Source organism: Apodemus sylvaticus, chromosome 3 (genome assembly GCF_947179515.1).
Source record: "Apodemus sylvaticus chromosome 3, mApoSyl1.1, whole genome shotgun sequence".
Taxonomy (NCBI): Eukaryota; Metazoa; Chordata; class Mammalia; order Rodentia; family Muridae; genus Apodemus; species Apodemus sylvaticus.
Window position 1 is genome coordinate 120,596,802 of NC_067474.1, and position 27,227 is coordinate 120,624,028.

At 44.7% G+C, this 27,227-nt stretch overlaps 1 long non-coding RNA gene across 1 annotated transcript; it reads left to right on the forward strand.

The window, feature by feature from the left end:
* Positions 1-560: 560 nt before the first annotated feature.
* On the forward strand, positions 561-8,667 carry LOC127681014 (uncharacterized). The gene is made up of 3 exons (XR_007977052.1): positions 561-906; positions 6,300-6,449; positions 7,775-8,667. It is a non-coding gene; the product is annotated as an uncharacterized LOC127681014 (long non-coding RNA).
* Positions 8,668-27,227: the final 18,560 nt, after the last annotated feature.

Here is a 27,227-nt window from a genome sequence, read left to right on the forward strand (position 1 = left end):
ATTTAAAAGATACAGAAGTTTGGGATTTGTAAGCTTCAAACACAAAGAACTGTTAAATGTTCAAGGAGGAGATGGTAATTACCTGGACTTGATTATTACAGAAGATGTACATGTGTCAAATAGGGATAATCACACTACATTCCGTAAAAATGTACACACAGATGAAAACCGCAAAAAAAGAGTTATCAGAAAGACTTGGCTTCTAAAGGCCATGAGAATTTTTGGCATGTTTGCTGAGATCTCTGGGGCCTGGACAAAGGAGTGGGTGGGCCTTCTTCTTATTGGTTAACATTATTAGCATCCTCCCTCCCTGTCAGTCCCTTCCTGCTGGGCTACCTACCCCTACCCACTCAAATGCCCTGGTGGCTGCCCCAATCTGGGCCACTTCCTCGGGGAAACAGGATGTCTTTTGCATGCTGGAGCCAGGTCCCCGGGGGTTTGGGGTGGGAAGAGACTGTCTAATGGGTGAACCCTGAGCTAGGCACCAGAAAGGAAGCCACACTTCCGGGACTTGAGGAAACTGCCATTTCCTCCTCTAGCAGGAAGTGGCCTTGGCTATTCTCAGCACCAAGGCTTTGGCCTGTGGAGCAATGGAAATCACAGCCTGGCGCTGGCTCTGGCTTGCCTCCCGCAGTTTAACAATCTACCAGTCAAAATAAACGGTCTCCTTAGGTCTCCCGGGCACGGTTAAGGTAATAATTGAGAGAGAGAGAAGCCAGAGGTCTGCTTCAGCACAAAGGTACCGAGAATCTTTTAAAATGCCAGGCTGGTTTTGGCTGCTGGGGCCTCACTAAACTGCATAATTGAAGCATTGAGAAGACAGACAAACCTGGAGGTTCTGTGATGGTTTCTCAAATACCCAGTTGATTTGGAGGATGAAACTGTTGGTTCTTTAAAAATACACAGGTAAGTTCTGGGGATGCCACATTGTTCTGTAAACTGGAAACCGGAGGAGGAGGAGTGAGAGGGACCCCAGATCAGATAGAGACTCCACCAGGCAGCTAGTTTTGGAAAGCTTAGAAGAGTGTAAACTCCACTTCCCTGCTAATGAAATGACCCCATTTACCTGTGAGTTTCTCTTAGTCTGAGAGGTCCTGCCTCTCCTTTTACCTTCCCCATGTCCACTGTTTGCAGAGCCTGCGAGATTCAATCTCCCCTTCCCTCTTCCAACACTCATTTACAGCCTGGAAGTGGTCAACCTGGAGACTGACTGAGCATACTTACACTCTGCTAACCAACATGGACCCACAAACAAACACAGTCGATCCTTCTGTTTTCATAAGGACAGTGAAGGAATAACTGTGTGCGGGGCAGAAAGCTGCTAGGAGAGGGGGATGAGTACCCGAGGGGGTCGGCCTGCTGCTGAGGGTGCGTTTCAATATGCCTTTGCTAAGGAGGATACCAGGTCACCTAAAATATGGCGTGTATCTTTAAAGTGTGTGCGTGTGCGGGTGTGTGTGTGTGCGCGCGCGTGCGTGCATGTGTGTGTGTGCGTGTGAGTGTGTGAGTGCATGTGTTTGTGTGCGTGTGAGTGTGTGTGTGCGTGTGTGTGTGTGTGTGATTGTGCGTGTGTGTGTGGTTGTGCGTGTATGTGTGCGTGTGCGTGTGTGTGCGTGTGAGTGTGTGCATGTGCGTGTGCGTGTGAGTGTGTGCGTGTGAGTGTGAGTGTGTGAGTGAGTATGTGAGTGAGTGTGTGAGTGCGTGTTTGTGTGCGTGTGAGTGTGTGTGTGATTGTGCGTGTGTGTGTGGTTGTGCGTGTATGTGTGCGTGTGCGTGTGTGCGTGTGAGTGTGTGCATGTGCGTGTGAGTGTGTGCGTGTGAGTGTGAGTGTGTGAGTGAGTGTGTGAGTGTGTGAGTGAGTGTGTGAGTGTGTGTGATTGTGTGTGTGTGTGTGCATGTGAGTGTGTGTGTGTGCGCATGTGCCAGAATGAAGTGCCCACTGAGGCCAGAAGAGTCTTGATCGCTTGGAGCTGGAGAGTCAAATTCTGGTCCTCCACAAGGACAGTGCAGAACCATCTCTCCAACCCCATGGGATCCTTGACAGAAGATGTGATAAATGAGACAAAGGCTCCACTTGCATGGAGCGCTCATATTTTGGAGAAGGGAGTAGAAGATAATAAAATCATATAAAAAATCACTTTGCAGAGAAGTAAGGCAAAGTAGGTTAGAGAGTGGAGTAACTCGGGATCAGGTAGAAGAAAGGGCCGCGGGAAGAGCTGCAGGCAGCACTGAGGATACGGCCAGAAGTGCAGAAGGCATGAAATGTTCTTTTGACCCACGTGGGGATCCACCCTATTCGTGGCACAAATCACAATAGCTTGGCGGCCCTCTCTGATTGTGTGGAAAATTCCAACTTGTCACCCAGGCTCGTTCCTGGGAGGGCTCAGAGAGTTCTCCACCTTGATCCTCTCTGCCCACTGTTCCTGTGAGCCTGGGTGTCAGGCACACTCTTGGACACAGACAGCCTCCTGGTTAGACCTTCTGGCCTTTCTCTGATGATGGGAAGTGGCCTGCATAAGAACGCTAGTGTTGGGAGCTGGAGAGATGGCTCAGCGCTTAAGAGCACTGGGCTGCTCTCCCTAAGGTCCTAAGTTCAAATTTCATAAATATAAATAATATAAATTTATATTTATGAATGAATGAATAAATAATATAAATGTAAATAATACAATACACACTAAAATAATGTAAATTTATTATATTATAATTCATATTAAAATAATATAAATTTATTATAATGAATGAATAAATAAATATTTTAAAAAAAGAAAGAAAGCTGGTGTCTAGGAAAACACAGCTCATGTGTAGAGGTGGCTCTGGAAGAAAAAGCAGGGACACTCCAGGGCCCCCCAGCCTTGAGGAAACAGGAAACATGTTAGAGGGAGACCCCAGTCACTTGTTCAAAACAAAAATCTCAGAGTGCCCTCTGTGTGCCAGAGTGATGTTTAGCAGGCTCTAGCACTACCAGGGCCAATGAAAACCCAGCGCTGGCTCAGAGCACTCACCGATCTTAGAGTTTAGCGGGCATTTAATAGCAAGGTAGGCGTCTGGATGTCATTCCAAGAGCTCCAGGAGGCATTTGAGTCACCCAGGAGGCCCTTTGCGATGAGTTACAGCAAACTTTGCCCACGCCGGCTTGTGCAGTAAAGAGTTTATGAGCTCCCTATAACTAGGATTCAAAGATGGGGAGGCTTCTGATGTTGCACCCTTGAGGGCTCCTGCAGTGAGCCAAGGATCCTCTGGGCTCCACCCTCCTGCAGACAGACACATTCCATCCCTCACCCCAGTTTATCTCTACATCACAACATGGACGCCAACAGGCATGGAAGCCATATTTTCTTTTTCTTTTGGAAGCCATGTTTTCTTACTCATATGGTTATGTAAATGAGAACAAGAATATCATTCTCTTCCACCTGAAAAGTCAAACTGGGACCCATCTGAGGGCCTCTCCTCATGCCCAGTAACAGAGGTAAAGGCACCAGTGGACTCTGTGAACTTGGCTCATATCCAGGGGTGGTGATAGGCCAGATGGAGAATGGAAGGAAGGACACTAGGAAGCAACAATAATGCCCTCTGCAAGTAAAAGATAGATATGACTGGAATTACATATTTCAAGATTCTTCTACAGAGATGATTGGATGAAGCACGTGAGGAAATGGACTCTTGAATTATTCAGGGAAAGGCAGTAGTGGCTGGGCTGTGGGTAGGGATAAGGATCCTGGATAACAAAATAAAAAAGGGTTAGATGTAAACCCATCTCTGATATCTGTTCCCTGACCAGCAGTGGCAGTCCTTTGACTTCTCTGTGGATTGTTTTTGAAATTGGAAATTGGTGGTAGAAATTCTTAGGGCTCAGGAATAGAGCAGAGCCAGTAGATGTGGCCTTAGAACAAGGCATTATCACTGGTCACTATAGCATTTAAGGACCTCCATTTCTCATGTCCCCATTCTAGGAAGCAGATCTCTACTCATCCAACGGAGTACTCTTTCCATCATGGGCAAAGCTCTCCAGAAACGGAAACCCACTATTCTACAGCCGGTTTTGAAATCTTTGTTTGTTTTTTATTTGTTCCCAGGGAATTTTGTTCCTGATCCCATCAGTCAATGTCTAGACTTTGAACAGTACAGGGGTCAGTTTGTCATATTTTCGGTTCACAAATATTGACAGAAGAATGGTTAGCTCAATGCATTTGTATGACTAAGAAAACACATACACACACACATTTACCCAAAATTCCAGGAACTTTCTGTTGAACGGAGGTGTTTCCCACTCTCCAACCCCTCTTGTCAACCAGAGTCCTGGACCCAGGAAAACCCCTGCTTATCACTGTCACGAAATGTGATGTCAACTGAGTCAGAGAAGCCAATGTTTTCTCAAACAATAATGATTTTGTATGCGACAAGGAGTCCTTCAGTCCTCAAGAGACATAATTTCCTCACCAAAAGGAGTCCATATCAAACAGAGATGTTGTAGAAGATGTGTGTGGGAGGACCCAGAAGGGGAGGATGTTCTGGAGCTGTGGTTCTTCTAATTCAGGCTTTAATTAGGTTTCAACCAGGATGATGAGAATATTTGAGTTTGACCTATGCTTTGCCTTTGATTTTAATCTCATCTCTACCTTCACTAGGTGGAGATTGGGAAAACATTCATTTGTTAATCCATCTATCCATCTTCCCCTCTCTCTTGTACTGGGGATTGAATGTAGGGCCTTGCACATGTGAGATAGTCACTTTGTTACTGATCTATACCCTCACTCCTCTTTTCGCTTTTATTTTGAGACAAGGGTTTCATTAAGTTCCTGGCCTTGAATTTGCAATCCTCCTGCCGCAGCCTCACCACATAGCTGTGATTACAGGCATGTGCTACCAGGCTCATTCAAATGCATTCATTCAAATAGCCCAGACAATGAATAAAAGCTATAAAATGTACTCCTAAAAGGTCTCTATCTTGTGATGAATACATGGAAGTAGATGGTAATAGCTCATGATTCACAGAGGAAATGGAAAGAGGGGGTCATGAGAGCCCAGATGGGGAGCACTGAATCCATGTCTGCTTGGGGTGAGGAAGGGAAGGGAATCATGGCTTGCTTCTAGGAGCAGCTTAGAAACCTAACACTTCTGGGATGAATCAGGAGGAAGAGAATTAGCCTGCAGGAGAAATGTATGGTTAGCAGGGGTGTGGTATCCAAGGTAGAAGAAGGGCCTTCCAGAGCCCCAGAGGCAATCATGGAATCTGACGAAGCAGCAAGGGCAGGACAGGTCGACGGGCATCTGAGGGTTGGATACTGAAGACCCGAAGCCTGTGAGAGAACTATGAAGTCAGGGGGCCAAACAAGAAGCTGGAGCAGGAGAAAGGCGAGAGTCCCCGCCATGTTTCAAAGCAGTTTTAGTTGTTACCAAAGGACAGGACTGAAACAGGGCAGGTTGTGGAGAAGAGACAAGTATCCAGTGTCTTCCCATAATGCAGCTGAGAGATGGCAGCAGCTCTGACCAAGACTTGGTGGTGCAGAGAAGTACATACTGAGGGAATTGAAGATGAGAGGTGCCCTGCTTGATCTCAGAGAAAGAAGAGAATGTTCTGTGCCTGGTGCTCTGGCCACTTTATTCTCTCTCTCTTACAGCCTCCCTCACCCCCAAGGCAAGATTGTGTGTGTGTGTGTGTGTGTTATTTTATTTGAGAATTTCATACATAAGTACTGTATTTATGTAATTTCCACTCCTCTCTGTCCCCCTTCCAACTCCCCTGCCCCAACTCACCCTCATGTTCCCGACCTACTCCTTAGTTGCTGTTCCATACACACACATACATGTGCACACAATATGTAACCGACTAAGTCCATTTCGAGTTACTGGCATTTACAGATATATAGGGACTGCATCACCTGCCAGTGAGCTGGTCTCCAGAGAGAGCTGATTCTCTTAGTAGCCACTGATAACCTGTAGTGCTTCATCTAGGTTCGAGGCCTCGTGAGGTTTCCCCCTTTGAACTTTGCATGTCAACTGGTCTTATCATTATTCAAGATTTGTTTGGGTAGCCATATTGTTGAGTTTTCATGGGTACAACCGACCCTGAGATGTTAAGTAACTTATCACAATGGCAACAGCAGAATTCAAACCCAGGTCTATTTGTATCGAAACCTAAAAAACCAGTGCCGTCTAAACTTACACCGTTGCTTCAAACTGCCTGTCTAAGTCAATTCTGACAAACTTTTGCTTCCCATGTTTAAATCAAGGTCATACACATTTTACCTATTCTGAAGCATTTATTTACTTTGTGTTTTGATTTATTTTTGAAACAGACTGTCACTATGTAGCCCTGGGTGGGCTAGACAAGGCTGGCCTTGAACTCACAGAGATGCCTCAACCTCCCAAGTGCTGGGATTAAAGAAATGGGCCACCATGGCCAGAAATTCTGAAGGACCCAAACGAAGCAATAAACATAGACAAAAGTAAGTCACTGGGTTTATAGTGACCGTCTGCCTCCATCTGTCCCCATCCCAGCCTCCTCCTCTCTGGGATTTTAATAAGGTGAATTTACTTTAGTTCATGTATCTTCATTTTTTTTTTTGTTTTTTTGTTTTTTTGTTTTTTTTTGTTTTTTTGAAACAGAGTTTCTCTGTGTAGTCCTGGCTGTCCTGGAACTCACTCTGTAGACCAGGCTGGCCTTGAACTCAGAAAACTGCCTGACCCTGCCTCCAAAGTGCTGGGATTAAAGGCATGCACCACCACTGCCTGGCCTTCTTGTATCTTCTTAATACATTGATTGATTGATTGGTTGGTTGGTTGGTTGTGGGGGCGTGTGTGCCTTGAGCTGTGGTATTTGTGTGGCAGTTAGAGGACAACATCACGTAAATTCCAGAGATCACACTCACTGACAGTGCCTCTGCCCACTGAACCATCTCGCTGGCCCTATTAAGCTCAAAGTTATGAGACAGCCTTTCTCTGTACCTCTTTCCCCAATCATCTGTTTAATAGCTTTAGTTTATCATTATGTCTCCCATTAGTTTGCAAGTAACTTAAGAGAACAGCTAGTTTCTTATCACTGTAATAGTCTCAGTACTTAGTTGGGGGATAATAAACATTAATTAAATTTTGGTTGGATGAATGAAAAGTACAGGATTACAATAATCACAATAATAGATCTACTTGATTTACTATCAAGTGCATACTGAGACGACGCTTAATATATGAGTGTTATCTCACTCCAACTTTATTTTGACAATTGAACCCAGAGTCCTGCACACACTAAGCACATGCCCTGCACATGCTAAGCACATGCCCTGCCCTTCAGCCACATGCACATCCCTGCACTTTGCCCCTTTCTGCCACAGCATTCTTTCTCCTTTCATTCTGTGAGATCATGAAGACTCTGAGTAGCTCCCCTCTAGCCCTGGGGAGACAAGGCTACCCGGCAGACCCTGTGTGACTCAGTGGAGTTCTCTTTAGCCCATCCTCTCCAGATCCCTTGGCACAAATTATATGCTCCTTCCATCCTGCTTTAATCACCAGAGCCTCCAGTCTCCATCAAGTTCCCTGCCCTGTCTCAAACCAGCGCTTAAATGACACCGCCCCTCAGCAGAAACAATGTAATTTTCTTAAACCTGGCTCATTCAGGCGTTTACAAACGTGAGATACTCAATGAAACTTTAACAAGCGGTATCAGAAGACAGAACAGTATAATAATATCCCCACTTCCCTGTTTTTTGTTTTGTTTTGTTTTTTAAGTTTTGTGGAATTGCTCTCCCAAAATGTTTCCAATGCTTTATTTACTTAGACTTCAGGTTTATTTTGGGCTGAACTTTCCTGAAACTGCGTCTTAGGATGTGATTCTCATCCTGCTTGTATCCTGCCGCATTGCCATGTGACTTCAGCTCTTCCAAGGAAGACACGGGGCCCGGAGGATGTCCACCTCCTCTCTGTGCAACCCAGACAGTGATGACCAAGTTACAGCTCAGCTGGAATGTGCCCTAGAGGAAAGCCTGTGTGTCCTAGTCACCGAAACTATGCACAATAGCAGACACAAACCTTGTTAACTTTATCAATTATGTGTGCCAGGGACTCTGACATGGCTCAGAGTTTCCGATGTCTTAGTGATTTGTGACCATTAGCAACTCAGACACTGAAAGATTCAAGTGGCCAGTGCTGGGAATGGTCTAATTTCCGGAAACTTTGATGGTGAGACAGGAAGGGAGTGTGGGGACAGACAGGAAGGTGGCATGCTACATGGGCTTTCATGCTGGACAGCTCTATGTGGAGTCCCTCCTCCCCAGCCTCAGTTTCCTAACTGGCAAATAGCGGTGATGAGAACCGGACACACAGCACGGGCCCTGGATGCCAAGTCTCATCCCCTTCCCAACCCGTGTCTAGGGGAGGTGAACTGAGGCTTACCCAGTCCATGCTGGGTCTGCTTTGGTGGATCTGAGGCTGTTAGTGAACCATCAAAGCTGGGGCTTGGAATTCAAGGACCCTAAGGGGTATGGAAAAGGACTGGTCATGGGTAACACCTCATACAAACATTCTGAATTCAGACTGGGTCATAGTGTAATGTAGTATAACCAAGTATGGCTGGTGGTCTCCAGAAGAACCCAGAATACGCCCATGAATCCATTACTGAACAGCAATTTTACAACTCCTAAGGTGCTATTTGCACTTATTTTTTGGCAGGGGGTAGGTAAGCATGGGGTGGGGAGAAAGGGGTTGTGGGGGGAGAAGGAGGGGCAATCAAAAGCAATCAAACATAAAACCACTGTTTTATGACTTTGATTCTTGGCTGAATCAAAGTCGTGGTCCTGTCCTGGAGAGATAGTTTAAGGGCGTTTTCTGCTCTACTGAGAATCCCAGTTTGGTTCCCAGCATCCATGTCGGGCCACTCCCAAGCATCTGTAACTCCAGTTCAAGGTGATCTGGTTCCTCTATGGGACTCTGTGGGCGCTTGCAGTCATGTGTGCACTAACCCACACGCAGACAGAAATTTGAGGTATTATTTAAAATAAATCTTAAAAAAAATGTACTGGTAGAAAAATGTCTCCCAAAGGGACAGTTCATACGTTATCATTACCTTTCGACCCCTGAACTGCGCAATGATCTCTGTGACAAAATAGCTACTATGTTGGAAAGTGTCCTTTGAAGGACAGTGACAGTCTGATGACAAAAGCTGGACATAGTGTTTGAGGTGGGAGCTGAACTACATGATTTTATCTGAGCGCCATTTTCCCTTGGTGGAATGGCTTGGAGCCACACTGTCATGCTGTGGTTATTGATCCTTAGGTAGTTGGCAGAGAGACAGAGACAGAGAGACAGAGAGACAGAGAGACAGAGAGAGTCTTCTGAAGGCTCATATGTCTGGTCCCCTGCCTGTGCACTATTGGAAGGCAATGGTACCTTCAAGAGGTGGGACTTAGTGGGGTCTTATCGTCATTGGATGCCCTTGACGAGGATGTAAGATCACAAGCCCTCTTCTCCCCCTCTTCTCGGCTGGGTTACATGCCTCTCCCCACCATGATAATGCTGCCTCTCCACAGACCTAAAGACAGTGGGACTCTCAGATCATAAACTAAAACTTGCAAAATTTTGTGTCCAAACAATCATTTTGTTATTGCATAATGATTTATAGCAAATTTTCACTATAGTGGTGGAAAGTTACCATAAAAGACCAAACCAGGGCTGGATGCTTTTCTCTAGCTCTTTTCTAAGATTGTCAATGCCCTCTAAAGGCCTGACTGCTTAATACTGAAGCAGCCAGAGGCTGAGCTTCAACACGATCCTTGGAAGGGACACAACATGCAAACCACAGCTATCAGTTTCAGATTCCACTCTGCAGCAAGCTTTTAAGAAGCCAGCACTTGTCACAGTTTGGTGGACCCTCCCAGGGGAATATTTGCACGTATGAGTAGTTTGTTCAGACACTCCTCCCTTTCCTACTCTGGTTCTGTGTGAGGCCAAACTCTTTCACACAGTTCAACCAAATAACAAATCCCAATGGACAGAATTAACATGAGATATCAGATTGTATTTTGCTTGCTAGTTAGTCAGATCCTGGGTAGGGTATATATATATTGAAGTTATCTGTAAACACGTGAGACAAAGTAATCTTTTTCAAGAATTTTTATGTAGCTTTTAAATGTATAAATATCATTTAGATTGACATGTAATAGATTATGTATAGTTTAATTAATATATAATCTTTCTAAATTATAATTTACAATATAATAAGCATTACTAGACATGACCCATATAGCTCTTTAGGACAATCAGGTTTCATTTCATTATGTTTTTAATTTTTATTACATGTATGTATGTATGTATGTATGTATGTATGTATGTATGTTGCTCAAAGCATATGTGGAGTCCAGAAGACAAATTACAGGACTTGGTTCTCTCCTACTCTGTGGGTCCTGGGGACAAACTCAAGTCCTGAGGCTGTGTGACAAGCACCTTTGCTCCCCGAGCATCTTGAAATCCCACTTTTTAAAAAAGGTTTATTTTTATTTTATGTGTATGACTACTTTTCCTGCATATATGTAAGTGTACTTTGTGTGTGCCTGACACTCATGAAGGCCTGAGGGGCCACCAGATCCCCTGGGTCTGGAGTTAGGGATAGTGTTAAGACATACAGGTTCTGGGAACTGAACTCGGTCCTCTGCAAGAGCAGCACAAGCCCTTAACGACTAAGCCAGCTCTCCAGATCCACGCTTTTGGAGTCACGGTCCCGGGTCTCAGGTAGTTTAGGTTGGCTTTGACTCACCATGTATCTAAACGTCCAGCCTCACCTCCGAAGAGCTGGGATTGCAGGGCTGCACCACCACACTGGGCTTTCTGGTTATTTTTAAGAGTGTAAAATTTCATTCCAAATATAGTTTTGCTTATTTACAGCCTGCGCTTAGACAAATTACCTTTTCTGTGCCTCGCTTCCTTTATTTGTTAAACAGAGGTGATTTTCCTCAAGCTCTTGAGACAGCTTATGAAGACCAAATCAAGATTCACATCTATGAAATGTTGAGAACAGCTGCTGGCCTCTCGCAATGGCCTGTATTGGTCATTCAGTGCGATGGTTGCGATGGTTACAAGGGCACAGCAGTGTCACGTGATGGCCTGTTTCTACCAGGCTGAGAGGCTGCCAGAGCCGGACCTGTGTGTGTTTCCTCTCTGGTTCCTAACACAGCACAAAATACTTACTAGGCAGTCAGAACATTTGGCAAATGAGTTAGAAGCTGGGGAAAGGCACAGCAACTTCCAACTAGGTTTCTGATAGAGAATCAGATTTCCAGGCGAAGAGGTCTGATTCCAAAGACTGAGTTGTAAGGTGGGGGCAGAGCGGTGAGAGAGGTGTGGAAGCTGCGAGTTGGTAGTGGTTTGAGGGATGTGGGGATGAGAGAGGAGAGCCCTGATGTTTGCAGTGAGTTTTGAGGGGTGTGTGATCCATCGATGCTGTGATACCCAGTATCTAATGGGTGGGTGTGACTACATGGGCACAAAGGTAGAGACCGGCTTCACCTACTGGTGGGGCTGGGTAACACAACTGGCCTTTCTACCGTGACTTGTGGTGGGGGTGTCTGTCTGCTTCTCTGCTAGGTAAGATTAAGATCTGACCTAAAGTTACTAAGACAGGGGTGTTTAACCCAAGTCTCGGATAATTGTTTTCACTGCTGGATATTGAAACAGGGGGCATTCTGTATGCTAGGAAGTGCTCTACCACTGAGCTGCACCCCCAGTTCCTCGAAAGATTTTTTCAGACCTACGATTTACACGATTAGGGTTGCATTCAGCCGTCGCACTTGTGGACTCTCACGCTGAGGTGATTTTGTACATGTAGGAAGGAGGGAAAACGTGTTATCCAGGGTGTGCTCTGGGCCACGCGTTGGCTATACCTCACCCTTAAACCTCCCAACCACCTTGTAAGAAAAACAATAGCTTCAGTCCAGGCTTGGGCACATACATAGTGTCTGAAGTTCAGTGGCCTAACTGGGATTTGAATTCACAACTGGGCAAATATCACATAGGCCACCCTTGGAAAATCAAACTATATTTTATTTGTTATTATTTACATAATATGCACTTAGTGGGCACATGAGAAGCTCTTTATTTTATTTTATTTTATTTTTTACTAAGGAGCATGTAAAAAGGGAAAAGTAAATTAACCACTCAAACCACTCAGATATAAGACCATGTTTACAATGTTTGGCCTTTTGCAGCATCTCCTTCAGAATTTTCTAGGCACATTTTTTTTGTTGTTGTTGTTGTTTGTTTTTTGTTTTTGTTTTTGCAGCCAACATTCATGTTGAACAACGTATCAGGAACCATTGTAAACCTTTAGATATATTTCTATATAATTTTCAAAAATTGCATAGTATTTTGTTATACAAATCATACTGTTTATTTGACCAATCTTCTGTTTTTAAATATTTAGCTTACATGTAGTTTTAATACAAAAAATTATAATAAACATTTTTGAAGTTCGATCTTTGAGTGTGGCTTATTTCCCTAGGAGAAAGTCCTGTAAGAATTGGATTGATGATAAAGTGAGGTCTGGCTCTAAAGACATTTCAGATTAATGTATTGTCAAACTGTCACTCCCCCCCCCCCCCCCAGAGATGCTGCAAATTACTTTTTAAATGCCAGAGTGGAACCCAAGCGCACAGCAGACGAATGCTCTGCCACTGAGCTACGTCCCCACGCCAAGTTATAACATTTTAAATTCTTACCAGCAGTGCAAATAATCCTGATCTTGTATCCCTGCCAGCCTGTTTATTGTTATTAAATCCATGCACTTTATATTTTACCTTCTTATTTCTTGGATCCAGTTCATGTAATGGACTGTGCTGACATATGGGAACTCATGACCTGTTAGTCCTCCAAGGTGACCATCTGCATTTCCAGTCTGAGATGGGCTGGAAACCCGGCAAGTGGGCATTGTGGGTCTGGGTTTGACTAGGCAGTGGGTACTCAGTGGGTTCTGGTTAGAATGGCCCAACCAAGGGCCATTTCTTAGGCTATACCTGGCCAAGTGTCTTTCAGGGACTGGACGGAGAAGGCTAGTCAGAAAGCTGGTGCCAGCAAGCCTGTCAGTCCTTGTCCTGCCTTCTGTAGTAGCAGCTTCAGGAAGAATCGTGGGAAAAACAGTTGAAATGTCAAAAAAGCACTCACAGTGACTCATGTTTGATTCAAAGATCTTGCAGCTGAGCTGCCAGAGCCTCCTGGTTTGATGTGTCTCCCGCTGCTGAACTCTTCGTAATCCCATGGACTCTAGATTTAATACGGCTTTGTGAGTAGGTGTACTTAGCAGAGGGACTCAGGGTAGATTACGCACATAAGATTGAAGGGTTCTCAGAAGATAACTTACTAGCTTATGAACCAAGGTTGCAGGAACACTTCCACAAGCACACACTTCTTTCCCTGAAAGTAAACGGACCATCTGAAACCAAGAGCTGGACTGCATGGTGAGTGTGGGATGATGCCAATGGAGAGAGATGGATAGAAAGAGCATTGAATGACATCGGCATTAGACATCTCAATCACCACATGATAGGGACAGTGCTATAAGTTGGCTGGATATGCTACTAGGCATTGAGTGATATCTTCTATTACACCCAGTGCATCTGGGTTGGGATTTGTGACCTATTCTTCAAAAGACAGTGTTAGCCAACTCATGTGTAAGAAAATCATCTTTCTCTCGAAATACCAACAATCATTTGAAAAAAAAAAATATAGGTTTCTCTGCCTGGGAGTTCCTCTCTGTTCCCCAAGGTTTGCCTCTGTTCTAATCCACTGATGTGAAAGGATACAGCCCTACACTTCGGAGTTATTTCTGGTATCTTCTATTTGCCTCTCAGCATTCTCACTTAGGCAGCCGAGGGCTTTGGGGTGGAGCTGAGAGTCTAGGCTTAACAAGATCGAAAGCCTAATCCAAGACGAGATGGAGACAGGCCTGGATGTCGCAGCACTTCTGATAGAGCACCATCTGCTCTTGTGTCGAAGCTCAGAGCACCACTGGGTGGCCCAGACTCTCAACTGACCCTTTCTCCAAATTCTAGTTGCTTATTATCAGGGCTTCTCCATATCCCATATCCAAATATAGATAACGTGTGAGAAGGTCCCACTTACAGAACAAGAAGGCTTTTGTGGTAATGGGCTGACAGGAAGTAAAGCTGAGCCTGCTGGGTGGCCTCTCATCTGTGAATTCCTTATGCATCACCTACCTGGTTTATGAAATACCTGAAGGCAGCTAACTTTCAAAACAACACGATGAAGTACATTCCCAGCAAACCATGTGGTAGAGACCCTAGGAAAGCAGGGAAACAGTTGTGGACATGCCAGGAAAGCATTTCAAACATGTTATCAGCCTTCACACTAACTCCCATGGAGCCACAAGCTTGAGTCAGTTTTTCTCTCTGAGATGGCTCAGAGGTTAAGAGCACTGACTGCTCTTCCAGAGATCCTGAGTTCAATTCCCAGCAACCACATGGTGGCTCACAACCATCTGTTGTGGGATCTGAAGTTCCTGGGATCTGATGGCATGGGATCTGGTGTGTCTAAAGACAGCTACAGTGTACTCATATTGGAAACAACAACAAAAACCAGTAACAGATATGTTGTGTGAAAACTACTCTTCCAAACCCACTCCACCTAACTCTTCTTCTCTGAGCTGACTCTCTTCATTACTGAAGTCATAAAACTCCATCCTCCAAAACTTGAGGTCACTGGAGGTAGAGACGGGAGTATATGATTGCTTGTGTTGTAAGCACGAGACTTCCGGGGATGCTTGGGAATCAGAGATAGCTGGGTTCTCTCCATGCTCTGTATGGTAGCTATAAGATCTTGGAAAGCTGTGAAGCTTCTAGACCTCAGTAAGCTGTTGGGAAGATTCAAGGGAGAATTGTGGCTTTTATGGGAGAGGAACCTGGCTGCCAGGGAAGGTATGACCTGTCTGGTGTCCTTTACTTGCTAAACATCTGACAGATTTATCATCTGCTCAATTATACAGACTCTTGGCAAAGAAAGCTCAGGAGAAATAATGACTTGCCAAATATCCCTAGCCTTGCAAAGGCCTGATGCCCTTTTCTCTTGCTGGCTTGCTTCTTTGACGCCACATAGCACTCAAGTTGCTGCTGGAGATATTTGCTCTCATAAAGAGTGAAAGGAGATGTCATCTGGTGATCAAGGCAAGCGAGAGCCTGTTTGTCCACAGGATAGACCTGACCTTAGCTTCCTGGGTCCCCTCTGGGCAGTCTTCAGCCCAAATGCCTCCCTGCAGTATACCTTGAGAGGACTTTACAGCCAAAGTCTGTGGCTATGCAGCTGAGGACCCAGCTTTGCTGAGCAGCAGAACAGAAGTGCCTCATTCTTGGAAGAAAACTTGGAATCCTTTCTATGGAACCTTCTGGAAGGGAGGCAAGCAGAAGGGAAGCTAGACTGCAGGAGAGCCCATGGTGGAACAGGGGGGAGGAAATGTGTGTTCGTGCACCAGGTGTGAGAAACACCGAGATGGGTAGGTTTGGTGCTTGGGTAGCCTCTGGGGCAAGGGAAGTTCCTTTGAAAGTAGTTACACACTTGAGCTCAGGATCTCTCGGGGCTGATGGGTGTATGGGTTCAAATTAGGGAAGCGTTGAGGCGTTGGGTCCTCAGTAGCTGCTAGTTATTTTCCACTTACATCGAGTACAGACTGGATTTTCAGGAATGCTGCCTGCTACTGTGTCCTGGCACACGGTGCTGCTGCGGGGTACCGAAAGCCTGATTTTAATATGGGAAGACCTAGGACAGAGCTGATGGAGCACGTTTTGTGAAGAGGTATACATTTAAATCAGCTACCTCGAAACTTATAAAAGCTTTTTTTTTTTTCTCTTCCTGGTGCAGAGGTTTCCAGCTGCGCACTTCAGAGAAGGTCATTTGTGAACCTGCATCTTTCTGGAAGCAAGGGTGGGTGGAGCTCACTTGGACCCACAGTTTGTATCTTCTCTGGGACAACTGGACTTTGCAGCCTTGACGACTCTCTTTGCCTCTTGCTATCAGCAAGGCCAATGAATATCACCCCCAAGTCTCTGTGACAGATTCCTTTTTCACTCCTCCTTGTAGAGATGAGGAGCAAACTCAGGCCTTTGTGTCTGCTAGGCAACCATGTTACCTCTGCTCTTCATCTTATTCTGAAAAGGGAGCCCCATTACCTAGGGGATACCACAAAGACTAATGTTCCCTGCGGTTCATATATTTAAATGAGAGTTCTTTAGACTTAAGAGACTGGTGTGCTCTGGGTTCTATGGAAACAAACTGAAACCTAACTCAGAATTGAAAATAAGTGGCTCTTAAACTCAGTCAGTCCCTAATGGCTGGCTGGGCATTTGCTACACTGTCTTGATTTTCCTTCTGTGAGGCGCAAAGTGTGTATTTGAAATGTAATAAAATCGTTCTTCGTTCTGCCTTTTTATTTACCCTATAAAAACCCTCTCTCCTCTCACTAATGGAGCCCCTAGAGTGGGGAACCTTGGGCTATCTGATTCGTGAACTGCTGCCTCCTCAAAAGGGTCTCATCAACTTTCTCCTGCACCTCTATGCAGGGAGGAGGAAGAGATGGCTCAGCTGGTAATTGCTGCATTGAGGACCAGAGCTTGGCTCCTCAGGCCCACATGAAAAGTCAGGTGTGGCCCATACTTGTAATCCCAGCACTGGGAAGACAGAGACCAGAGGACCTCTGGGATTCAATGACCTAATGGAATCGGTGAGGTCCGGGTTCGGGAAGAGGCCTGCCACAAAGACTAAGGTGGAGAGTGTCTGAGGAAATATGACTTGACCACTGGCTTCCACATGTATGTATATGCATGTGCACATGGGCCTGCAAACATACCAACGTGTACGTATACAGATGCAACACACTATGGGAAGGTGAAGCCCAGCTGTGCTGGCGAAATACTCACTGAGCCAAGAATCCTGACAGCAGGAAGAAACATCTCTTACTCACAGTAAACACAATATATACCAGGGGTGGACTGGGCCCGATGGAGCTAATCTCCTGAATAATATTCCCAGCTGATGACATTAGCTACTGAAAGCAGCCAAATGGATCAGAGAGACCTTGCTAATTTACAATGCAGCCCCCTGCCCTCAGTTTAGTGGAGGAGATGGAAGGCCAAGGAGTTTAGGCGACTCAGTGAAGTAGTCTCTCAGTTCGGAAGGTCCAGCCCAATCCCCCCCCCCCCCCCCTCCAAGGCTTGATTGCACTCCAACTCTCCTTGGCATAGACCAGTGCTCCTTTCACCGTACCTGACAGGACTTTTTCCTCTCATGACTCCAGTTACAAAAATTCTTGTAAGCAAACCTGTAGCTCAGAGCAATGGTCCAGCTTTTATTCCAGGATAGCTCAAAGAAAGGAAGCATTAACTCAGCAACGATTGGAGCAGCATCCACTGGAAACACTTCCTCTTCAGAAGTGCAGCACCCAGCATCACTGGGCGCCGACTGGGAAAGCTTACTGGGAAACTAGGCCAGCATCAATTTCAGTCTGAATCATTTCTACAGCAACTTAGGGCTTTTCTTCTTGCACTGTGGAGTGAAGATGGGCAAGGAGGTGGGTGGACTGGTGGGTTTGCAATAGCATTAATGAGTGTAATCTGTGCCTTTTCTCTGACCCAGCCTAGCCAGCTGCAGTGGGCTGACATCCCACATTCCATTGTTCTCCTTCTAAGAAAACAGAACTGGCTCTATTTAGCCCCAGGAATCTTCTGTGTAGGCTTCTTTAGGGGCGAATTTGCAAACCAGATGGACTGACTGTTTACTGTGTCTCCTCTAGTTCAAGGGAAATAATATTATTTCTGAAGGCCATTAGCGCCAAGATGGGTATGCATTTTTGGCCACCGTCCACTTGGATTATGGTCTGTGTGCTTGTTCAATAGAGCGTTTCTCATTTCTTACCTACTTGTTTGCACATTTCAGGCATACCAGCCATAGAATGCTCAGTGGTGGGGCTGACCTTTCAATGGCATTCCCTACAGCTGCCCACCTATGACCGCTTCTATGTACCAGTGATGAGGTCCTGCCCACCACTTTGCCATCTGCATCACTTTGCTGATCACAGTTGATAAGACCAAGAACAGGAACATGCCTCGCAAGACGTTCAGCCTCGGGATGTTTGGGAGGGTGGGACTAGTCTTTTGGGCCATTGACTTAAAAAAAAATAATGTTAGTAAATGCCTCTAGTCACGTGGCCTGCAATGGACAAAAAGGGAGATTCAGAAGCACATTAATGTAAGGAAACAAATTACAGAGAGAAAAACTGACTTTGGGGCGACAGAGATGGTTCAGTGGTTAAGAACACTTACTGCTCTTGCGGAAGACCCGTGCCCGGCTTCCAGCACCCACATCAAGTGTCTCACAACTGCCTGTAACTCCAGTTCCAGGGCATCGGAAGCCCTCTGACCTAGGGCACCTGCCTGCACGTGGTGCACATAAACTCATGCAGGCACACACAAATGCATACAAATAAATCTTAGTGGTGGGTGTGGGCGTGGGGGGCACCATCTCTTGTTGAAAGCATTTCCAATTCAAAGCCAGGATCACCCCTGTGCTTTGTACTCGTTGCTAGAGATGACTGAGTCCTTGTAGACCATGAATGTCTGGACTCAGATTCCAGACCTGCGTTTCCATTCTTCAGATTGAGTGAGAATGTGTCTTTCAAAAGTCTCCAAAGAAGATGATAATGCAAAAGGTCACACTTGGAGAAGTATTTGGCTAACTCTCAGGACATTTTATCATACGCTGGGCATGCTGGGCACGTCCTAAACATAAACATCCTTGGTCTTGTTGTGTTTCCTTTTTTGTGTGTTTCATGTCAAGTTCCTACATTCTTATGATAAAATGTTCTGTTTCCTCTGCCACCTGCAAATAGCCCTGTTGGTGTCTATTAACTATAGTTGATAGTCCTCTTTGACACTACAACCAGGGATGTACAAGTCAGTGATGTGGCTCTGGGCACAGAGCACTCCCTGTAGAAGCTTCTTCAGTAAAGAAATGGAGAAGAGCTGTGTTCATTACTTACTGGAAGTATAAGAAATGGGCATTTGAAAAACATTAGTTTTGCTTTCACTTCTGTGGACTTTTTCTGACTCAAGAGAAGTGCTATTCACACAGGTTCATGGAAATGAAGCCTGAGATTGAACACAAAAATAACAACAACAACAAAAAGACCCAAATCCAAACCACCGCCACTACGACCACCTTTACCACCACCACCACCACCACAACAACAACAAACAAAGCCAGGGTTTCAACCCACATTCCTGGCCTAACTCAACTCATGGCCTGCCTAGTCAGTCCACCTATACCTCAGCCCTGGGGCTGCCTTCTGACTGTGTACCCAGGAATGTGGCCTAAAATATCTGAAATTTACTTGGATCTCTTAGTTTTTTTGGCCAACTTTAGAAACCATGCATTTGTGCTCATTCTAGAACAGAACAAGGGAGCCAACCGGTACAACTGTAAGGAAGGAAAAACCACAGGCTTCCATTTGCTAATTTACAAAGTCACACAGTCATCTATCTGCCCACACGATGCCAGTGAGATATGACTTTCTGTATATGTCATGTTCAATGCTATGCTTTTATATATAAGGTCTTGAGTTCCCTCTCATCCACTCAAACACTTAACTGGCAACAATTAAGCATAAACGGATAGAAAACGGTCTGGGTGTGATGACCAAGTTGAGAGGTCTATGTTGTTGAAGCAAAGGGTAAGCATTAGAAAGTCTAAGGTGTGATAGACTAACTGACAATATCTGCTTTGGTTCCCACAGCATACCTCCATGGGATGGACAGGAGTGGGAGGTTTGTCAGGCCTTCTCAGTTTTTTGGGCCACATTTGAGCCACTTGTGGATGGATGATCCTCTAGTAAATTGATCCATTTGCCAAAGCTGTTCCTGTTGTTCATTTTAAGTCTGGGGTTGTCTGCTTAGGAGTCTGCAAGGAGTGCAGTGTCTGAAACTACTCACCAATGGAATCCCTCCAACCTCAAGTGACCTCCTTCTGGTACCCAGAAGGCCTAGCAAGCTTCTGGGTGGAGCTCTCACATCACAGGAGCTGCCAGCAAGATGGAGCAAGACCAGCAGGATCTTCCCCTTTTAGGAAATCCACCCAATTGGATGCTTCCTCAGACAGGGCCTTTAGGGGAATGTGGGACCAGTGTTTCAGATGCAGAAGAGACAAGAATGTTTTGGAAGAGATGACAGCCAAGTAGTGGTTGTGTTAAATCCTGTATCATACTTGAAGGGTGTTTTTTTTTTTTTTCTTTTTGTTTGCGTCAATTACAAACTGCTTTAATGAAAGACACATTGTCTTTCTTATTCGCAGACCTTATATAAGAATAACAAAAAATAGTGACAGACATGTTGTATGAGTTAGAGAACATCGGAACCCAGTCTGACCCTTGCCACTACCCTGTGTGGTTTTTATTAAAGTTTTATTCCCATTTAATAGATAAGGACAGATCCGAGAAGGGATGAAAGGCTTCTCATCACTGAGCTTGTTTTAAGCCCTAGTTTCTAACTGTGGATTTTATGCTTGTTCTTGAAGAAGTAGGGACAGTAAAGGTACAGGGGAACAGGAATATTTTGGTACCTGGTCCATGCTGCATATTAAGGATCACATGAAGCTAGCTTTCTGGGTTTTTGTTTTCTGGGGGACAGAGTCTTACTATGTAGCTCAAGTTGGAATCAAACTTACACTTCTGTTTTTATTAGCTCTCTCAGGTACTGGGATTGCAGGCATGTGTCACTACGCTCGAACCACCAACTCTCTTGCTTAGCTTCTTAGACAGGCTTTATTCAGTTACTTCTCTTCATGCTGATACTTGGTCACTTGGGGGTCTTTAGAAAGCGACACGATATCCCAAGCCAAGCAGCCCCACAGAGATGCTGTGTTGGCTGAGCCCACATGAGAATTCATGTCTTTGATGAGGTGGCTTCTTATTCTCAGTATATAATAATGCATAGGAAAAAATGCTTGCCTTGGTCCATAGAAGGGAAGGGCCAACTCTAGGGATCACAAAACTAGACTGTGAGCCTGTGGGACAGCAGAGAAAGTCCAGTTTAGTAAAAGAGTGAGGGAAATGCCCTCCTGGGTGGTCCTGAGGGGAGAGGACCATCTGCTGGTTTTGTCTGGCAGTGCTTTTTCCATGGCCGTAGGCCTGAATAGGAGCCATGGGCATTCCTGGTCTTGTCTTAATTCTTGCTAGAGGCTAGTGGCACCAATATACCCAGGAACTTTTGACAATTATTGTCTAAAGTTATTTGCTGTTCATCTTGGAACTATCACCTGGGGAGAAGAAGACAAGAATGTGTAGGACACCATTTCTCCATTCAAGTACGTAATTTTGTAGGAGAAACAGATTGAAGTTATGTTAGCAATTTTATAGGCTTTTGTGTGTGTGTATGTGTGCGTTTTTCAAATGTATCAGTCAACATGTGAAACACATGTACACACATGCATATATATACATGTGTATCTATGTATGTATATATACATGTATATGTATCTATATATATGTATATGTGTATATGTATTGCAGTTTATCTATGAAAATATAAAACCATGGAATTTTGATAAGTTAGGTGAGGTTCTATATAGCACAGAGTTAGAAAATGTCAGAATACAGATTTGAATCCCTGAGACATAAAGTGCTGAAAAGGCTACCAGCAAAATCTTGACTAGGCATAAATATATACATATATTATGGGACATAAATTATTCCACTGGTAATTTAGTAATTTCTGTTTATTTCTTTATACTGTCTTGGGAGCTCATTAGATGAGAACTCCCATCTATGGCCTCACCACCTTGAATGTGTCTCCTAATGAGGGTCTCGAGGCAATTAGAATAACAGTAACTTCCTCACTGGTGGAAGAGAGAGCTGAATAAATTAATGAATCCCAATCTAGAATCTTGGTCTAATGAATTAATAAAGAGTTATAGGAACAATTTTTAATAGAAAAATTATAATGGAAATTGTGTCTCTCTGTCTCAGATCAAGCCGCAGACATGGACTGAACTGTTTTGGCTGGAATTTTATCAGCTCAAGACTGGTTCCACTGGCTGTCTCTTTATCTTCACGAGCTCTGATTAACCAGTAACTACCAGTTCACAGAACTGCTGGGGACTGAACCTAAGGCATCGGCAAGCAATCTACCACAGATATACAGCATTCTTAGCTCAGTTCATTGAACTTGAATAATCATGTCTTGGCTAATTACCACTGTGTGCCTGGCAGTGAGCTGTGTTCTGGGGATATAGAGATAAAACAAGACAAAACACCAACCTTATTATTTCAAGAAATTTGCCATCTCAGAAACGGTGGCCTAGCTGTATAAGTGTTATAAAGCATTTCCTTTTAGATTAGAATGAAACAGTTTCATCGTGGACCACTCTAAGAGGGAGAGGAGTACTCACTCAACCTTCAGATACTAGAACTGTTGGAGACACTCAGGGTGGGTCTCCTGTAAGATGACTGAGGTTTGGGAAGGTCCTGGCATAAGGAAACTCTTCCCGATGCAGAAAGGGGGCTGTCTTAGATCTGGGTCTTGGGGGAAGCAGGAAGCCTTGGAGGCCAACAAGAAAGAGATGGGAAACCTGACCCAGCTGTGAGGAAGATGGAGAGATTATTGGGAAGAAAAATCTCTGTTGGGTTGCTGAAGAATAGTGAAAACACAGTAACTTTGACTTAAGAAATGGGCCTTGCTAGATAAACCTCTTCTCTGGCCAGTCTCCTGGAAAAGACTCTGAAGGCACAGCTAACCAAACAACCATTGCTCTTGGCAAGGGCTTTCCACCAGGTGAATGGTTTGCCATATTTCCGATTCCAGGAACTGGCTGCAATAACACTTATGCAATGATAGAATGCACAGGGCCCGCCTCCAGGCGCCTGGCTGGGGAGAACTTGGCAAGCCTGGGATCCTCTACTGCTGAGTGGAAAGTCCTGCTTTCCTGCTTTGCCTGATCTTCCCTTGGATGGCTGGCTTTAGGGGAAGTCAGAGAAGGCTGTGTGGGCCGAGCCTGAGCCCTGCAGGGAAGACCAGGGGGACATTCAAGAAGAGAGAGAGTTCCTAGAATTATTATTATTATTATTATTATTATTATTATTAGCATTAGATAAGCAGGAGACATAGTATTTGTGAAAGTTCAGCTGCCTTCTCAAGGTCGTGGGCAGAGTGAGGACTTGGGAGCTAAAACAGTCTTCACGAAGACCTTAGGCAGGTCACTATCATCTCTGAGCCGCCGTGACCTTGTGTGCACACTGGGAACTGCGCCTTTACCAATCTACTAGGGATAAAGAACAACAGTGACTAGAACCTTGCACAGTATCTCAGTAATGTTAGTTGGTGGCTAAAAGCAACACAGCTCTTTAATAACTGTCAAGTGGCTGGGGACAAAGGAAGGCAGAAAGCCATCCATCATCACAAAGGACAAGTAAGGAGTACATCTGCTTCAGTAAAGGCATGCACTTTAGAGGCTAAGATGAATCTTAGTTTCTGAATATTTGCAGACCAAGTGTATACAAGTCAGCTCATTCTCTGACTGGAGAGATGCCTCAGCAGTTAAGAGCACTGACTGCTCTTCCGAAGGTCCCGAGTTCAAATCCCAGCAACCACAGGGTGGCTCATAACCATCTGTAATGAGATCTGATGCCCTCTTCTGGGGTGCCTGAAGAGAGCTACAGTGTACTTACATATAATAAATAAATCTTAAAAAAATCAGTTCATTCTCAGAAGACATGAGACTTTCCAACCCAAGGTATCCTAGTGGTTTAATGTGAATTTGTTGCTGCTACTGCTTCTAATTCAGTGTTAATTCAGCCTCACCACAAGCTCCTGAAGGAAAGAGATGCTTCATTTGTGTTTCTTCAGAACCTTTGGGCATCTTCATTTTTTTTAAATAAAATATGTTCATAACAGATTTAGTCATGTCTATTCAAAATCGGAAGCTGCATAAATCACCCTTGATAGACAGGAGAATAAATGCTGGTTGGTATTATTTTGTATCATTACTCAGTACTAGATGGTATAAATTCTCAATTTCATACACTTTCAACTACCAAAAATGATTGAGGAAAATGAGACAGAAGGTAAATTCAGTTTATATAAATTCAAGATGGGAAAGCCAAAGCTATGGTAACTGAAAAGTCAGGTTGATGGCTAGCTGAGACCCGAGCTCTGAAGGCAGAGTTTTATGAGATGTCAGTGATTCTAGAAGCATTTTGAAATTGAGTGACATTGTGATTCTGGGTTCCAGTATAACATGAATGGGTATGTCTGTAAACCTGGAATGTGGGAAGCTGAGACAGGAGAATTTCCAGCTGGAGACAAGTTTGAGCTGCAGACCAAACTGTGTGAAACACAAGAAAAGCTGGGTAGGAAGACGGGTCCCTTAGGTTCCTTCACATATTAAAACTTACCAGATAATTTGCTTAAAGTCTGTTCATTTTAGTTTATGCAAACTGTTACCTCAGTGACGTGTGTTTCAATGCAATTCAAAGTATGTTCACATAATGGAATATTTATCATATATAAAAACAAGTCAGCTATTGACTGATTCATGCAACACTTACTATTGATAAGTCTGGACACCATTGGGTTAAATCAGCTACCAAGAACAGGCAATGGTTCATAGCATTTGCATGAATTTGCTTAATGAGCAGAATCCAGCAAAGGTGCTGAAGTCTGAGCACTGACTGACTGGTTTTGGACAGTGTGAGGAGACTGAATAGAAAGGAGAGTGCTGTATATTCCTAGGACAGTGGAGACTTTTCTCATCATTAAACTGAACTGTTTTGCAGGCTCCTGTGTTTGTGTAATATGTGTAGATTATACATTTGTTGTTGAAGAAACTGGACTTGTAGATTAGTGTCACACCCTTTGCTTCTTTTAACTTTACTTTTTCTTGTATTATGTGTATGAGGGGTAGCCTGCAACCATGTGTAGTGTACCACATGCAAGCTCCTTCCTTGTTTTATAGGTTAGGGAACCGAGGCTCTGGGGTACCAAATGGTTCATCAAAGTTGTATACCTGGGGACCCCAACCTAGTTACCAAGATCTTCTGGCTTTTGGTCAGTTACTAGTTCTCTTTGAGGAGGTATGTGTGGCCCTTCTCCCATACATGTAGGAGATGCACGGTGGAGGACCCCTGGGGGCTGGGCTCAGTGATGATGGAATTTCATCACTGAGTATGAACATGCTGTGACCCGGCGAGGATGTTTTGTGCCTGGGTACATCTGTGTGGGATAAATGCTCAGACGAGGAGGCTCCCTTGCTCTCCACCCTGGCTGTGTGGGAAGGAATTCTGGGTCACAACCACAGCCAGTAGAATACCAACAACATGTTCTTCAGAGGTGATGTGAGCCCATACAATCTACCAGCAAGTCCTTAGTCTTAGACAAAGGGTTCTAGTGAGAATCAGCCAGGGACTTCCTCATGGCTGTCCTGTGGCCTCTCCTTGTCCTCCAGCCTCTTTGGCAGTGCCCTGCACTATTAGGCAAGGACATCTGGGGGCTTGATCACAAACACTGTTCCAGTCCGGAATGGCCCTGTCTTTCCATCTAGCTAGTATGTAAGCTAATTTAGGTCATCCTGGATGATCATTTTTCAGGCTGTTGTGTGGGATAATGGGGGAAATTCATTCACATCTTATTTTTATAAAGGTAAAGCGGGTAACTCACTTTATAGAGTAATAAGTAATGTCCCCATTCCTCCTCCTGGGGGAACGGTGTAGCTTTGAAACCTCACTCTGTTGTCTCCGACTCCTGGTGCTGCTTGTTAAATGGCTGATCGGAGGGGGCTTTGAGGTTTGTATCTAAGTGCTGGTGAGACCAGTCAAAGGAACATCTTCCCTGAGGAAGAAATAATGGGTGCCTAGGCTCTGAGATGGAACGTGTGGGGAATATTCAAAGGTCAGGACAAGGCAGTGTGGCTGGGGTGTGTGGAGGGAGGTGGCAGAGGCCTGAGGACTTGATTTCCTGACTGTAGAGTACGGATGGGTGAAAAGCTGTGCAAATCACATCTAGCTGCTTCCATGCCTCATGAGAAGGGTTCTTCCAGGGCCAGTCTGAGGCAGATTGTGAGCTTTCTCATTTTCCTGGTTTTCCTGTAGCCCAGCAGGCCAGGGAGCACAGAACAAGACATCAAGATTCTGTCTGGCCAGAATGGCTTTGTTGTGGCCATTCAGACGAGTCAATGCAGCCTGTGTGAGGAACACAGAGGAGACTTCCTCCTCTCAGCTCCATTGTTCTGGAAGCAAAAGAGAAAGAGATGGAACGAGAGAGTTCATTCAACCTTGCTAGGTCTACACCAGAGAAGACTGCTTGGACATGGATTTAAGCCAATAGAAAGTCTTAGCCAGCTGGTGACTACACTGGGTGCTCTGTCTTTCTCAAGGTGAGCTTTTAAATACAAAACCCATGTTCTGGGTTGACATACTTCAGTTAGCAAGCACAGATAGCCAGAAGCAGAACTACAGAAACAACAACAACAACAAAAAAGCAAGGTTAGTACATTTGAGACTTTCCCAGAACTATGGATTTGATAGATTAGGCCTTTGTTTTAGTTTTGGCAGGTGGTACTGTCTACGCGCTAAGTTTTACCGCCTGAATGGTACTTCCATCATGGAGTCAGTTGTGCTAAGGTCTGGGGCCCTGTTACAAACTTCACTGGACCCTATCCTGTGTGCTCAGGTCCGTGTTGCAGATTGCTGCAGCTCACCCTTCCCAGTATTTTCACACATGGTCTATTTCTGACCACCTTACAGCAACTCAGCTCCATCCTGTCCTTCAAGGACAGTTTTTGGCATCTTTTCCAGCATGTAGCCTTCAGGGAAGGCAGAAGGGCAGGCATAAACCATATTTCCTTTGTCATTAAGTCTGACTAGGGACTGAACTATTAAAACGACTTGTTCAGGATGTATCCATAGAGCTTATAATTAGACGATCATTTTTCAGTTCTGGTCCAAAGGCTGGTGTGCATAACTCACTTGAAAATGAAAGGCATGTCCCTTGTGGTTGCTAAGCCCAGCCATATCCCGAGCATTGTTTTAAAGTGGGAACTTACGGGGTGCCTTCTTTTTTTGCACAGACACTGAGTCCTTGGTGTGACTCATTTGGTGCTGCTTCTATACTGTGTTAGGTTCACACTGCTGTCAAATCCACTGCTCTGTTTGCTCAACCATGTGACCCTGGCCATCGACTTTATTTTGTCTACTACCACTG